Here is a 17628-nt window from a genome sequence, read left to right as displayed (position 1 = left end):
ATACGATCACAAGCCGGACCCTCCTTCAAATTATCATATGATCTTGTAATGAAAACAACACGTTTATCTTTAGAGGAGAAAAAAGGACAGAGGTCCTACTTTATTGCTTATCATAATATATACATGGCTTAGGGAAATATGTACATTATGAGAGCCAGTGGATCAAGTGTAATAAGGCCGAAGCTGAGCTATGTTCCACGACTGACGGGTCTCTTCCTCCGACTTTCGTGAATCTTTGTGCTCCCGAATGTCAATGAGGTAATATGACCCGTTGTGCAAATTCTTGCTGACCACAAAGGGCCCTTCCCAAGGCGGGGATAGCTTGTGCGCATCTGTTTGATCTTGGATGAGCCGGAGCACCAGATCACCTTCCTGGAAGACCCGGGACTTAACCCGGCGACTGTGATAACGACGCAGGTCTTGTTGGTAAATCGCGGATCGAGCCGCTGCCACATCACGCTGCTCGTCCAACAAGTCAAGAGCATCTTGGCGCGCCTGTTCATTATCCGCCTCAACATAAGCCGCTACTCGAGGCGAGTCATGACGGATGTCACTGGGGAGGACTGCTTCCGCTCCATAAACCATGAAGAAAGGCGTGTAACCCGTAGACCTGTTAGGAGTAGTATTGATGCTCCATAACACGGAGGGCAACTCCTCCACCCAACAACCCGGCGTCCGTTGCAAAGGGACCAAAAGCCGGGGCTTGATGCCCTTCAGAATCTCCTGATTAGCTCTCTCAGCTTGACCATTGGATTGAGGATGAGCCACTGATGAAACATCAAGTCGAATATGCTCTCGTTGACAAAACTCCTCCATGGCGCCTTTGGATAGATTGGTACCATTGTCAGTTATAATGCTGTGTGGAAAGCCAAAGCGAAAGATCACCTTTTTCATAAACTGAACTGCCGTGGCTGCATCACACTTGCTAACTAGCTCCGCTTCAACCCACTTGGTAAATTTGTCAACTGCCACCAAGAGGTGGGTCTTCTTATCCTTGGACCTTTTAAAAGGCCCAACCATATCAAGCCCCCAGACCGCAAAGGGCCAAGTAATTGGGATCATCCTTAGCTCCTGAGCCGGCACATGAGCCCGTTGCGAGAACCTTTGGCAGCCATCACATTTACTGACCAAGTCCTCCGCATCAGCATGAGCCGTCAGCCAATAAAAACCATGACGAAAAGCCTTGGCCACAAGAGACTTGGAGCCGGCGTGATGGCCACAATCCCCTTCATGAATCTCACGCAAGATCTCTTGACCTTCCTCAGGGGAGACACAACGCTGGAACGCTCCCGTAACACTGTGGTGATGCAACTCACCATTGATAACAATCATTGACTTAGACCGCCGGGTCATTTGTCTGGCCAAAGTTTCATCCTGACGCAAATCTCCCCGGGTCATGTAAGCCAGATAGGGCAGTGTCCAGTCCGGTATGATGTGGAGAGCCGCCACCAGTCGTGCCTCCGGGTCAGGGACAGCCAAGTCTTCCTCTGTAGGCAACTTAACAGAAGGGTTATACAGGACGTCCAGGAAAGTATTAGGCGGCACCGGCTTTCGCTGAGAGCCCAGCCGGCTTAAAGCATCAGCCACCTCGTTCTTCCTGCGATCGATGTGCTCTACTTGGTAACCCTAAAAGTGCCCAGCAATGGCATCAACTTCGCGGCGATAAGCCGCCATGAGAGGGTCCTTAGAGTCCCACTTGCCTGATACTTGTTGAGCCACCAAATCTGAGTCGCCGAAACACCTTACCCGGCTCAAGCTCATCTCCTTAGCCATCCGAAGACCGTGGAGCAAGGCCTCGTACTCAGCTGCGTTGTTAGTACAAGGGAACATCAATTGTAGCACACAATGGAACTTATCACCCTTAGGGGAAGCCAATACGACTCCAGCCCCCGAGCCCTCCAACTGCCTGGACCCATCAAAGTGAATAGTCCAATACGTGTTATCCGGCTTTTGCTCGGGTACTTGTAGCTCTGTCCAATCATTGATGAAATCCACCAAGGCCTGAGATTTAACAGCAGTGCGTGGAACGTATTTCAGACCATGAGGTCCGAGCTCTATAGCCCACTTAGCCACTCTCCCTGTGGCCTCTCTGTTTTGAATGATATCTCCAAGGGGGGCAGAACTGACCACAGTGATGGGGTGACCCTGGAAATAATGCTTAAGCTTCCGTCTTGCCATGAACACACCATAAACAAGCTTCTGCCAATGCGGATACCGCTGCTTGGACTCAATGAGTACTTCGCTGACATAATAAACCGGCCGCTGAACCGGATGCTCCTTACCCCCTTCCTTGCGCTCCACCACCACGGCCACACTGACGGCTCGTGTGTTAGCAGCCACATACAATAATAAAGGCTCCTTGTCGATCGGAGCAGCAAGGACTGGGGGCTCGGCCAGCTGTCTCTTCAAATCCTCAAAAGCAGTATTAGCTGCATCATTCCAGACAAAGTCATCAGTTTTCTTCATCAACTGATATAATGGCATAGCCTTCTCCCCCAAGCGGCTTATAAAACGGCTTAAAGCAGCAATACGACCCGCTAGGCGCTGGACGTCGTTTATACACGCCGGCTTAGCCAGGGAGGTGATGGCCTTGATCTTCTCCGGGTTAGCTTCAATACCTCTGTTAGAAACCAAGAAACCCAAGAGCTTGCCTGCAGGAACACCAAAAACACATTTGGTCGGGTTAAGCATCATCTTGTAGACCCGGAGATTATCAAAGGTCTCCTTCAGATCATCTATCAATGTTTCCTCCTTCCTGGATTTAACCACAATATCATCCACATAAGCATGAACATTGCGCCCAATCTGGTTATGAAGACAGTTCTGCACGCAACGCTGATAAGTCGCCTGTGCACTCTTGAGTCCAAAGGGCATAGACACATAGCAGAAGGCTCCAAAAGGAGTAATGAATGCCGTCTTCTCCTGGTCCTTAACTGCCATTTTAATCTGATGATATCCAGAATAAGCATCCAAGAAACTTAGGCGCTCACAACCCGCCGTAGCATCAATAATTTGATCAATACAGGGAAGGGCAAAAGGATCAGCCGGACATGCCTTGTTCAAGTCCGTGTAGTCCACACACATCCGCCATGTGCCCTTCTTCTTGAGTACGAGCACCGGGTTAGCTAACCATTCTGGGTGAAAGACTTCCACGATAAACCCGGCCGCCAAGAGCCGGGCCACTTCTTCACCAATAGCTTTCTGCCTCTCTTCATTAAACCGCCGAAGGAATTGCCTGACCGGCTTAAATTTCGGATCAACATTGAGAGTGTGCTCAGCGAGTTCTCTAGGTACACCTGGCATGTCAGAAGGCTTCCATGCAAAAATGTCCCTATTCTCACGGATGAACTCGATGAGCGCGCTTTCCTATTTTGGATCCAGATTGGCACTGATGCTAAACTGTTGAGATGAATCTCCTGGAACGAAATCAACAAGCTTAGTCTCATCAGCCGACTTAAATTTCATTGCCGGCTCATGCTCCATAGTCGGCTTTTTCGGAGAGGTCATATCTGTTGGGTCAACATTGTCCTTGTAAAACTTCAACTCCTCTGTTGCGCAAACAGATTCTGCATAAGCTGCATCGCCTTCCTCACACTCCAAGGCCACCTTCCGGCTGCCGTGAACCGTAATGGTCCCATTATGACCCGGCATCTTGAGCTGCAAATACACGTAACACGGCCGTGCCATGAACTTGGCGTAAGCCGTCCGTCCAAATATGGCATGGTACGGACTTCTTATCTTGACCACCTCAAAGGTCAATTTTCCACCCTGTAGTTGTGTTCATCTCCAAAGGCCACTTCCAACTCGATCTTGCCGACTGGATAGGCTGACTTACCAGGTACCACACCATGGAAAATAGTGTTTGACTGGCTGAGGTTCTTATCAATCAACCCCATACGACGGAAAGTCTCATAATAGAGGATGTTGATGCTGCTGCCTCCATCCATGAGCACTTTAGTGAACTTATATCCTCCCACCTGAGGAGCCACTACCAAGGCCAAGTGACCCGGATTATCCACCCGGGGAGGGTGATCCTCCCTACTACACACTATAGGCTGCTCAAACCATCGTAAATAGCGTGGAACCGCCGGCTCAACAGCATTCACAGCCCTCTTATGAAGCTTCTAATCTCGCTTACACAGACTGGTGGTGAATACATGATACTGTCCACCGCTGAGCTGCTTTGGATTGGTCTGATAACCCCCTGCTGTTGTTGATGACCCTGGCCAGACTGCTGATTAAAGCCCCCTTGACCATTCTGAGGATTAGAATTTGAGCCGCCGCCCGGGCCATGAAAGCCGCCGGCGCCTGAGCCACCGCCCGGGCCGTTGTTGCCGTTAAAAGCATTGGAATTCTTAAAGGCCTTCATGATTGCACAATCCTTCCATAGATGAGTAGCTGGCTTCTCTCTAGAGCCATGCCTTGGACAAGGCTCATTCAACAGTTGCTCCAGTGTCGGGCCTGACCCGCCGCCTCGGGGAGGGGGCCTCCCCTTGCGTCTCTGGCTATTACCCTGTGAACTGGCGTTGGCCACGAACTCTAAGCTGCCATCGGCCTTGCGCTTGCCACCTCCTTGGTTCCCCGGGTTATGCTGATGACCCTTGCCATTGCCGTTCTTCTTTCCCTTCCCTGTCCTTTCATCATCTGAAGCGGGGTCCTTGGTACCATCAGAATCGGCGTACTTGACGAGAGCCGCCATCAGTGTACCCATATCATTGCAGTCGCGCTTAAGCCGCCCGAGTTTCATCTTCAGGGGCACGAAACGACAATTCTGTTCCAACATTAAGACTACAGAGCCGGCATCCATCTTATCAGATGAGTGTATTATTTCCTTAACCCGGCGAACCCAATGTGTCGTAGACTCACCCTCCTGTTGCTTACAGTTAGTCAAATCCACAATTGACATAGACTGCCTACAGGTATCCTTGAAATTTTGGATGAACCGGGCTTTCAGCTCAGCCCAAGACCCGATGGAATTCGGTGGTAGCCCCTTCAACCAAGTGCGGGCAGTCCCATCTAACATCATGGTGAAGTACTTGGCCATTGCTGCTTCACTGACTTCCAGCAGTTCCATGGCCATCTCGTAACTCTCGATCCAGGCTGCGGGTTGTAAGTCAGCTGTGTAATTAGGCACCTTCCTAGGGACTTTGAAGTCCTTGGGTAGACGCTCATTGCGGAGAGCCGACACCAAGCAAGGGACACCTCTAGTCCTGGTAGGGATACCCACGTCGACGGAAGCCGTCGGATAAGCCGGGGGAGTCTGGTAAGCCGTCAACTGAGGCACCTGCTCCGCCTCTTGCCGCACTCTGTCTTGGTCTGCTGCGTGGAAGGCTCCGTTATGAATCGGGCCGTGGCCAGGGGGCGGGTCATGGCGTCGGACGTTACTTGAGCCGGTCGCTGAGACCATGTGTCTGCTATAACTCGGGATCCGGCCTGGACGAGGGGTCGAATGGATCCTGTCCCGGCTGTAAGAGTACGCCTCTTGCTGCGCCAGTGCTGTCTGAAGGAGTTCCCTGACCCGGCGGGTTTCAATAGCCGTCGGAGAGTCGCCGTCAATTGGGAGGGCTGCAAGCCGCGCTGCTGCGGCAACCATGTTCTCCAGCGGGTTAGCATAATGACCCGGTGGTATTGGCACGTATTGAGGCGGGGCAGGGTTCACCCGGGGAGGCCCCATCACTTGTGGCTGAACAGGGGGCCCAGACCAGGGCACTATGATCCCTGGCGGGTTACTAGACCCTGCGCCTGGTGTGTTGAAGAGGTTTCGTGGATCGTAAACCAGAGGGAGTCGAGATTGGGCCTTTTGATGCCTCCTTCTCATGACCTCATTGGACGCGTTTTGATCCATCGTGAGCCGGAAGGACTGTGCCTGAATCAACTAAGTTTGGGCGTCGAGAGCCGCCCTCTCCGCAGCCATCCTGATCCCTTCTGCTGCCAGATCCTCTTTGGCTTTCACTAGATCTAACTTTAACTGCGCCACCTCCGCGTCATGCTGAGCTTGATCCGCCGGGTCAACCGCGGCGGTCAACAGGGCCGTCATCTTGTTCGTGAGATCCATCAACACCTGAGCCGGCGAGGGCACCGGGCTTCCTGCCCCAGCAGCAGGGTTCTGAACAGGCTGTGCTCCGGCCATGAAAATTCTGACCCGGCTCGGCGGCTCAAACGGGTCCGGAATACTGTCACCATCGGAACAACCCATGAGCCTGCCGTCTTGAAGTTGATACAATGAGTTTGACTCATCTGTGGACGACTCGCCGTCAGAGCCGGCGGCCGTCTCATCACTAGATCCAGATCCATCAGGGAGTCCTCCATGGATACATCCCACAAAAGCATGCTTCAAGGAAGGCAAGGCCCGGGCGGGTCGTGCGCGCTGAGCCGTCTCGATGAGATTGGCGCAGAGATCCGGCTCAGGGCCCGGCTCCCCAATCTTGCCAATGAAAACATGAATTCCGCCAAAGGGGACCCGGTACCCGTACTCAATTGAGCCGGCGTCGGGGCCCCAGTTTGCATCGTCGATGTAGAGCTTGCCGCGACGAATCTTGGTCATCCGGCCCACAGCGTATCCATTGATCCCTTCGAAGCTGCCCTTCAAGAACTCAAATCCACCGTGCGCTGGCCCCACGGTGGGCGCCAACTGTCGTGGAATTGTCACGGCAGATGTCCTCAAGCTAGGACTTAGTCGTGGATCCATCACCGCTAGGAAGCTTGAAGGGGTTAACGGGACAAGGAACACGAGGGTTTATACTGGTTCGGCCCCTTACGGTGAAGGTAAAAGCCTACGTCCAGTTGAGGTGGTATTGATTAGGGTTTCGATGACCAGGGAGCTTAACTGCTATGCCTGGCTCTCGATGAGATCTTTCTTGTCCCTAAACCGCTGCCGGGTCGTCCCTTTATATAGGGAGGCTGACGCCCAGCAACTCTCAGAGTCCCTGCCGGCTCATAAGAGTGTCCGGCTCGGACTCTCAACTATTCTTGCCTTACACTACAAGTTCTACCATAATGATGCTTGTAACTACGGGCCTTAAGCCATATCCGGGTCTTAAACCCATCCTTGGCCCACCGTCTTCTTGCTTGGCGCCGGGCTTCTGGCGATGACCATTATGAGTAACCCGGCCCCTCCTGGGGGGTGACTCTAAGGTCTATATCCTCAACACATTGCAAGAAAAACCAATCTAGTAGGCTAAACCAAATCGATAGATCAGAGAGAAATACTAAGCTACCTCAATCATGCATGAAAGAGTTCAGAGAAGACTCAAATAATATTCATAGATAATCTGATCATAAATCCACAATTCATCGGATCTCAACAAACGCAACACAAAAGAAGATTACATCGAATAGATCTCCAAGAACATCGAGGAGAACATTGTATTGAAGATCAAAGAGAGAGAAGAAGCCATCTAGCTACTAGATATGGACCCTTAGGTCTGTGGTAAACTACTCACGCTTCATCGGAAGGGCAGCAAGGTCGATGTAGAGGCCCTCCGTGATCGAATCCCCCTCCGACGGAGTGTCAGAAAAGGCCCCAAGATGGGATCTCATGAGAACAGAAGCTTGCGGCGGCGTAAAAGTATATTTGGTGTGCCCTCTGGAATAGGGGGAATATTTGAGGATTTATAGTGCAGAGATTAGGGTTAGGAGGTCTACAGGGGCCCCACAAGCCTTGGGGGCGCCCCCAGGGGCTTGTGGCCGCCTCGTAGGTCTTATGGCCTCCTCTTCAGGTCTCGTGGGTTTCTTCTAGTCCAAGAAAAATCACCGTAAAGTTTTATTCCATTTGGACTCCGTTCGGTATTCCTTTTATGTCAAAAACAAGGAACAACAGAAGCTGGCATAGGGCACTAGGTTAATAATTAGTCCCAAAAATAATATAAATAGCATATTAATGCATATAAAACATCCAAAACTGATAATATAATAGCATGGAACAATAAAAAATTATAGATACCTTGGAGACGTATCAAGCATCCCCAAGCTTAATTCCTGCTCGTCCTCGAGTAGGTAAATGATAAAAACAGAATTGTTTATGTGGAATGCTACCTAACATATTTATCCATGTAATTCTCTTTATTGTGGCATGAATGTTCAGATCCGTAAGATTCAAAACAAAAGTTTAATATTGACATAAAAACAATAATACTTCAAGCATACTAACAAAATAATTATGTCTTCTCAAAATAACATGGCCAAAGAAAGCTTATCCCTACAAAATCATATAGTCTGACTATGCTCCATCTTCATCACACAAAATATTCAAGTCATGCACAACCCCGATGACAAGCCAAGCAATTGTTTTCATACTTTTAATGTTCTCAAGCTTTTTCAACATTCACGCGATACATGAGCGTGAGCCATGGATATAACACTATAGGTGGAATAGAAGGTGGTTGTGAGGAGAAGACAAAAAAGGTGAAAGTCTCACATCAACTAGGCAAATTCATGGGCTATGGAGATGCCCATCAATTGATATCGATGCAAGTGAGTAGGGATTTCCATGCAAGGATGCACTAGAGCTATAAGTGTATGAACGCTCAAAAGAAAACTAAGTGGGTGTGCATCCAACTTGCTTGCTCACAAAGACCTAGGGCAATTTGAGGAAGCCCATCATTGGAATATACAAGCCAAGTTCTATAATGAAAAATTCCCACTCGTATATGAAAGTGATAAAATAGGAGACTCTCTATCATGAAGAACATGGTGCTATTTGAAGCACAAGTGTGGAAAAAGGATAGTAACGTTGTTCCTTCTCTCTTTTCTCTCATTTTTTTCTTTTTTTTCTTTTTTGGCTCTTTGGCCTTTTTTTATTTGGGCTCTTTGGCCTCTTTTAATTTTAAGTCCGGAGCCTCATCTCGACTTGTGGGAGAATCTTAGCCTCCATCATCCTTTCCTCACATGGGACAATGCTCTAATAATGATGATCATCACACTTTTATTCACTTACAACTCAAGAATTACAACTCGATACTAGAACAAAGATATGACTCTATATGAATGCCTCCGGCGGTGTACCGGGATGTGCAAGGATCTAGCATAGCAACGATATCAATAAATGGACAAGCCATGAAAACCCTAAACCCTAATTTTAACACAAGTATTTCTACCAATCCACAATTACTCACTAGCATGACTCTAACATCACCATCTTTATATCTCAAAACAAATGCAAGGAACCAAACTTCTCATATATTCAATGCCCTTTATGAAAGTTTTTATCATATCCCTCTTGGATGCCCATCATATTAGGACCAAATGGATAACCTAAGCAAATTGCCATACTGTTTTAAGACTCTCAAAATAATATAAGCGAAGCATGAGAGTTCATCAATTTCTACAAAATAAAACCACCGCCGTGCTCTAAAAAGATATAAGTGAAGCACTAGAGCAACTACCTAGCTCAAAAGATATAAGTGAATGATACGTCCATTTTGCATCATGCTTTTATATCGATATTTATTGCATTATGGGCTGTTATTACACATTATGTCACAATACTTATGCCTATTTTCTCTTATTTTACACGGTTTACATGAAGAGGGAGAATGTCGGCAGCTGGAATTCTGGGCTGGAAAAGGAGCAAATATTAGAAACCTATTCTGCACAACTCCAAAAGTCCTGAAATTTCACGGAGGCACGTTTTGGAATATATAAAAAATATTGGAGAATCAACCAGAGGGGGCCCACACCCTAGCCACGAGGGTGGGGGCGCGCCATAACCCCTGGGCGCGCCCCCTGTCTTGTGGGCCCCCTGGCAGGCCTCCGGTGCCCATCTTCTGCTATATGAAGTCTTTCGTCCTAGAAAAAATAAGGAGGAAGCTTTCGGGATGAAACACCGCCGCCATGAGGCAGAACCTGGCGAAACCAATCTAGGGCTCCGGCGGAGCTGTTCTGCCGTGGAAACATCCCTCCGGGAGGGGAAAATCATCACCATCGTCATCACCATCGATCCTCTCATTGGGACGGTGAATCTCCATCAACATCTTCACCAGCACCATCTCCTCTCAAACCCTAGTTCATCTCTTGTATCCAATCTTTGTCTCAAAACCTCAGATTGGTACCTGTGGGTTGCTAGTAGTGTTGATTACTCCTTGTAGTTGATGCTAGTTGGTTTATTTGGTGGAAGATCATATGTTCAGATCCTTTATGCATATTAATACCCCTCTGATTATGAACATGAATATGATTTGTGAGTAGTTACGTTTGTTCCTGAGGAAATGGGAGAAGTCTTGCTATAAGTAGTCATGTGAATTTGGTATTCGTTCGATATTTTGATGAGATGTATGTTGTCTCTCCTCTAGTGGTGTTATGTGAACGTCGACTACATGACACTTCACCATTATTTGGGCCTAGAGGAAGGCATTGGGAAGTAATAAGTAGATGATGGGTTGCTAGAGTGACAGAAGCTTAAATCCTAGTTTATGCGTTGCTTCGTAAGGGGCTGATTTGGATCCATATGTTTCATGGTATGGTTAGGTTTACCTCAATACTTCTTTTGTAGTTGCAGATGCTTGCAATAGGGGTTAATCATAAGTGGGATTCTTGTCGAAGAAAGGGCAGTACCCAAGCACCGGTCCACCCACATATCAAATTATCAAAGTAACGAACGCGAATCATATGAGCGTGATGAAAACTAGCTTGACGATAATTCCCATGTGTCCTCGGGAGTGCTTTCCTTCATATAAGAGTTTGTCCAGGCTTGTCCTTTGCTACAAAAAGGATTGGGCCACCTTGCTGCACTTTATTTACTTTTGTTATTTGTTACCCGTTACAAATTACCTTATCACAAAACTATTTGTTACCGATAATTTCAGTGCTTGCGGAGAATACCTTACTGAAAACTGCTTGTCATTTCCTTCTGCTCCTCGTTGGGTTCGACGCTCTTACTTATCGAAAGGACTATGATAAATTCCCTATACTTGTGGGTCATCATGGCTCTTTTCTGGCGCCGTTGCCGGGGAGTGAAGCGCCTTTGGTAAGGAAAAATTTATATAGTGTGCTGAAATTTACTGTCACTTGTTACTATGGAAAGTAATCCTTTGAGGGGCTTGTTCGGGGTATCTTTACCCCGACCAGTAGAGCAAAGAGTTGCTCCTCAAACTACTGAACCTACTAAAAATGTTTACTTTGAAATTCCTTCGAGTATGATAGAGAAACTGCTAGCTAATCCTTTTACAGGAGATGGAACATTGCATCCCGATTTGCACCTAATATATGTGGATGAAGTTTGTGGATTATTTAAGCTTGCAGGTATGCCCGAGGATGTTATCAAGAAGAAGGTCTTCCCTTTATCTTTGAAGGGAAAAGCATTGACATGGTTTCAGCTATGTGATGATATGGGATCATGGAACTACAACCGATTGAAATTGGAATTTCATCAGAAGTTTTATCCTATGCATATTGTTCATCGTGATCGTAATTATATATATAATTTTTGGCCTCGCGAAGGAGAAAGCATCGCTCAAGCTTGGGGGAGGCTTAAGTCAATGTTATATTCATGCCCCAATCATGAGCTCTCAAGAGAAATTATTATTCAAAATTTTTATGCTCGGCTTTCTCTCAATAATCGCTCCATGCTCGATACTTGTACTGGTTATTTTATGATGAAGACTATTGAATTCAAATGGGATTTATTGGAAACAATTAAACACAACTCTGAAGATTGGGATCTCGATGAAGGTAAGGAGTCAGGTATAACACCTAAGTTTGACTGTGTTAAATCTTTTATGGATACCGACGTTTTCCGTGAATTTAGCACTAAATATGGACTTGACTATGAGATAGTAGCTTCTTTCTATGAATCATTTGCTACACATCTTGATCTCCCTAAGGAGAAGTGGTTTAAATATCATCCCCCAATTGAAGTAAAAGTAGTTGAACCTATTAAAGTTGAAGAAAAGACTATCACTTATAATGTTGATCTTATTGTTCCTACCGCTTATATTGAGAAACCACCTTTCCCTGTTAGAATAAAGGATCATGCTAAAGCTTCAACTATGGTTCGTAAGAGTAATACTAGAACACCCACACCCCCTGAGGAAATTAAAGTTGAACCTAGTATTGCTATTGTTAAAGATCTCTTGGCTGATAATATTGATGGGCATGTTATTTACTTCTGTGATGAAGCTGTTAGAATTGCTAGACCCGATACTAAGGGTAAACATAGACCTGTTGTTGGCATGCCTGTTGTTTCTGTTAAAATAGGAGATCATTGTTATCATGGCTTGTGTGATATGGGTGCTAGTGCAAGTGCAAGTGCAATACCTCATTCCTTATACAAAGAAATTATGCATGATATTGCACTTGCTGAGATAGAAGAGATAGATGTTACAATTAAGCTTGCCAATAGAGATACTTTTTCACCAATTGGGATTGTTAGAGATGTTGAAGTCTTGTGTGGGAAAGTTAAATATCCTACTGATTTTCTTGTTCTTGGTTCCCCACAAGATGATTTTTGTCCCATTATATTTGGTAGGCCCTTCTTGAATACTGTTAATGCTAAGATAGATTGCAAAAAGGATGTTGTTACTATTGGTTTAGGGGATATGTCTCATGAGTTTAATTTTGCTAAATTTCATAGACAACCCCATGATAAAGAATTGCCTAGTAAAGATGAAATTATTGGCCTTGCTTCTATTGCCGTGCCTCCTAATGATCCTTTAGAGCAATACTTGCTAGACCATGAAAATGATATGTTTATGAATGAAAGAAGGGAAATAGATGAAGTATTCTTTAAACAAGGACCTATCTTGAAACACAACTTGCCTGTTGAAATTCTAGGGGATCCTCCTCCACCCAAGGGTGATCCCGTGTCTGAGCTTAAACCATTACCTGATACTCTTAAATATGCTTATCTTGATGAAAAGAAGATATATCATGTTATTATTAGTGCTAACCTTTCAGAGCAGGAAGAAGAGAAATTATGGAAAACTCTGAAGAAGCACTGTGCTGCTATTGGATATACTCTTGATGATCTTAAGGGCATTGGTCACACTCTATGCCAGCACAAAATAAAATTGGAAAAAGATGCTAAACTAGTTGTTGATCACCAACGACGGTTAAATCCTAAGATGAAAGAAGTGGTAAGAAAAGAAATACTAAAGCTTCTGGAGGCATGTATAATTTATCCCGTTGCTGATAGTTAGTGGGTAAGTCCTGTCCATTGTGTCCCTAAGAAGGGAGGCATTACTGTTGTCCCTAATGATAAACATGAATTGATCCCACAAAGAATTGTTACAGGTTATAGAATGGTAATTTATTTCTACAAACTAAATAAAGCTACTAAAAAGGATCATTACCCTTTACCTTTTATTGATCAAATGCTAGAAAGATTATCCAAACATACACATTTTTGCTTTCTAGACGGTTATTCTGGTTTCTCTCAAATACCTGTGTCAAAAGAGGATCAAGAAAAGACTACTTCTACTTGCCCTTTCGGTACCTTTGCTTATAGACGTATGCCTTTTGGTTTATGCAATGCACCTGCTACGTTTCAAAGATGTATGACTGCTATATTCTCTGACTTTTGTGAAAAGATTGTTGAGGTTTTCATAGATGATTTCTCCGTATATGGAACTTCTTTTGATGATTGCTTAAGCAACCTTGATCGAGTTTTGCATAGATGTGAAGAAACTAATCTTGTCTTGAATTGGGAAAAGTGCCACTTTATGGTTAATGAAGGTATTGTCTTGGGGCATAAAATTTCTGAAAGAGGTATTGAAGTTGATAAAGCTAAAGTTGATGCTATTGAAAAGATGCCGTGTCCTAAGGACATTAAAGGTATAAGAAGTTTCCTTGGTCATGCCGGTTTTTATAGGAGGTTCATTAAGGACTTCTCTAAAATTTCTAGGCCTCTGACTAATCTCTTACAAAAAGATGTTCCTTTTGTCTTTGATGATGATTGTGTAGAAGCATTTGAAATACTTAAGAAATCCTTGATTTCTGCACCTATTGTTCAGCCACCTGATTGGAATTTACCCTTTGAAATTATGTGTGATGCTAGTGATTATGATGTCGGCGCTGTTCTAGGACAAAGAGTTGATAAGAAATTAAATGTTATCCAATATGCTAGTAAAACTCTAGGCAGTGCCCAGAGAAATTATGCAACTACTGAAAAAGAATGTTTAGCAGTTGTATTTGCTTGTGATAAGTTCAGACCTTATATTGTTGATTATAAAGTAACCGTTCACACTGATCATGCTGCTATTAAATGTCTTATGCAAAAGAAAGATGCTAAACCTAGACTTATTAGATGGGTTCTCCTACTACAAGAATTTGATGTGCATATTATTGATAGAAAGGGAGCTGAGAACCCCGTTGCAGACAACTTGTCTAGGTTAGAGAATGTTCTTGATGACCCGCTACCTATCGATGATAGCTTTCCTGATGAACAATTAGCTGTCATAAATGCTTCTCGTACTGCTCCATGGTATGCTGATTATGCTAATTACATTGTTGCTAAATTTATACCACCTAGTTTCACATACCAGCCAAAGAAAAAGTTTTTCTATGATTTAAGACATTACTTCTGGGATGACCCACACCTTTATAAAGAAGGAGTAGATGGTGTTATTAGACGTTGTGTACCTGAGCATGAATAGGAACAGATCCTACGCAAGTGTCACTCCGAGGCTTATGGAGGACACCACGCTGGAGATAGAACTGCACATAAGGTATTGCAATCCGGTTTTTATTGTCCTACTCTCTTCAAAGATGCCCGTAAGTTTGTCTTGTCTTGTGATGAATGTCAAAGAATTGGTAATATTAGTAGACGTCAAGAAATGCCTATGAACTATTCACTTGTTATTGAACCATTTGATGTTTGGGGCTTTGATTATATGGAACCGTTTCCTTCCTCTAATGGGTATACACATATTTTAGTTGCTGTTGATTACATTACTAAGTGGGTAGAAGCTATTCCAACTAGTAGTGCTGATCATAACACCTCTATTAAGATGCTTAAGGAAGTTATTTTTCCGAGGTTTGGAGTCCCTAGATATTTAATGACTAATGGTGGTTCACACTTTATTCATGGCGCTTTTCGTAAAATGCTTGCTAAGTATGATGTCAACCATAGAATTGCATCTCCATATCACCCGCAGTCTAGTGGTCAAGTGGAACTTAGTAATAGAGAGCTCAAATTAATTTTGCAAAAGACTATTAATAGATCTAGAAAGAATTGGTCCAAGAAACTTGATGATCCATTATGGGCCTATAGAACTGCATATAAAAATCCTATGGGTATGTCTCCGTATAAAATGATTTATGGAAAAACATGTCACTTACCTCTCGAACTAGAACATAAGGCATATTGAGCCATTAAAGAGCTCAATTATGATTTCAAACTTGCCGATGAGAAGAGACTATATGACATTAGCTCACTTGATGAGTGGAGAACCCAAGCATATGAGAATGACAAACTGTTTAAAGAAAAAGTTAAAGGATGGCATGACAAAAGGATACAAAAGCATGAGTTTAATGTAGGTGATTATGTTTTGCTATACAACTCTCGTTTAAGATTTTTTGCAGGAAAACTCCTATCTAAATGGGAAGGTCCTTACGTTATCGAGGAGGTCTATCATTCCAGTGCCATAAAAATCAACAATTTGAAAGGCACAAATCCGAAGGTGGTGAATGGTCAAAGAATCAAACATTATATCTCAGGTAATCCAATAAATGTTGAAACTAATGTTATTGAAACCGTAACCCCGGAGGAATACATAAGGGACACTTTCCAGAACGTTTCAGACTCCGAAAAGGAATAGGTATGTGGTACGGTAAGTAAACCGACTCCAAAATAGTTCTAATAGCAATTTTTCTCTGTTTTGGAATATTTAAGAAAATAGGAAAGTAAGAAGTAGTCCGGGAAGGACACAAGGCGTCCACGAGGGTGGAGGGTGCGCCCTACCCCCTAGGCGCGCCCCTGCCTCGTGGGCACCTCGTGTGCCCTCCGGACTTCGTTTTCTTGCACGATACTTCTTTCAGTCGGTAAAAATTCACTATATAATCTCCCGAAGGTTTTGACCACCGTATCACACAAATATCCTCTGTTTTTGTTTCGAGCTGTTTTCTGCCAGAGTTGTCAAGGCCAGGCATCATGCCGTCCCCCTCCTCCAACAATGAGGGCAACGATGCTTGGCTAATGAAGATAGAGCTCAAGAGAGAAGAACACGGGGAGATCAACAAGGATGATGGGATCAAGAAGGCCATGGAGGATCAAGCTCCGGTAGCAGAAGAAGACGACATCCTTCAACCTCATTACAATCTTCTTACCCCAATGGAGATTGAAGCTTTCAAGATGATTGAGTTAGCTCGTATACAAAACAAGTATCTCACACGTGAAAATATTTTGTTGAAGGAGCATATCACCGCACTCAAGGGCATTATCTGCAAATTGGAGGATCTCCTACGCTCGATGTGCGACTATCCATCATCACCACCATCTTCTTCACCAGCAAAGGAGAACTGAGTATCTGGTATGGGCACTCCCCTTGGCAACTGCCAAGCTTGGGGGAGGTGCCCCGGTATCGTATCACCATCACACTCCTATCTTTACTGTTTTTCTTAGTTCGATCCTTTTGGTAATATCTTGATCCAGTAGAATAAAGTTCTAGTATGATCTAGTCTTGAGTTTTGCTTTATGATCCTTCTATGTAATCGAGTCCGTGAGCTATATATAATAAAGATTAGTTTTGGATCAAGGGCTTGGTTATTCTTCTATGATCTTGAGGGAATAAAAGAAATAATAAAAGAATTAAAGAGATCATATTGATCTTATGGAGAGTAGTGATTTCACATATAAAAGAGTATGATGAATAAAAGTTGTTGAGAGTTGACAAACATAGTTTTGGTCATCGTTGCAATTAATAGGAAGTAATAACGAAAGAGAGGTTTTCACATATAAATATACTATCTTGGAATCTTTTATGATTGTGAGCACTCATTAAAATATGACATGCTAAAAAGTTGATGTTGGACAAGGAAGACAACGTAATGGGTTATGTTTTCTTATATCCGAAATAAAATATATTGTCATGGATCATCCAACATGTTGGGCTTGCCTTTCCCCCTCATGCTTGCCAAATTCTTTGCACCAAGTAGAGATACTACTTGTGCTTCCAAATGTCCTTAAACCCGGTTTTGCCATGAGAGTCCACCATATCTACCTACGGATTAAGTAAGATCCTTCAAGTAAGTTGTCATTGTTGCATGCAATAAAAATTGCTCTCTAAATATGTATGATTTATTAGTGTGGAGAAAATAAGCTTTATTCGATCTTGTGATGTGGAAGCAATAAAAGCGACGGACTGCATAATAAAGGTCCATATCACAAGTGGCAATATAAAGTGACGTTCTTTTGCATTAAGATTTCGTGCATCCAACCATAAAAGCACATGGCAACCTCTGTTTCCCTCCGCGAAGGGCCTATCTTTCATTCTTGTCTTATACCTTATACAAGAGTCATGGTGATCTTCACTTTTCCTTTTTACATTTTATCCTTTGGCAAGCACATTGTGTTGGAAAGATCCTGATATAATATATATATATATCCAATTGGATGTAAGTTAGCATGAACTATTATTGTTGACATTACCCTTGAGGTAAAAGGTTGGGAGGCAACACTACAAGCCCCTATCTTTC

This window comes from Aegilops tauschii, chromosome 3 (assembly GCF_002575655.3).
Source record: "Aegilops tauschii subsp. strangulata cultivar AL8/78 chromosome 3, Aet v6.0, whole genome shotgun sequence".
NCBI lineage: Eukaryota > Viridiplantae > Streptophyta > Magnoliopsida > Poales > Poaceae > Aegilops > Aegilops tauschii.
The sequence above is the reverse complement of the archived record's forward strand: the minus strand, read 5'-3'. Positions refer to the sequence as shown.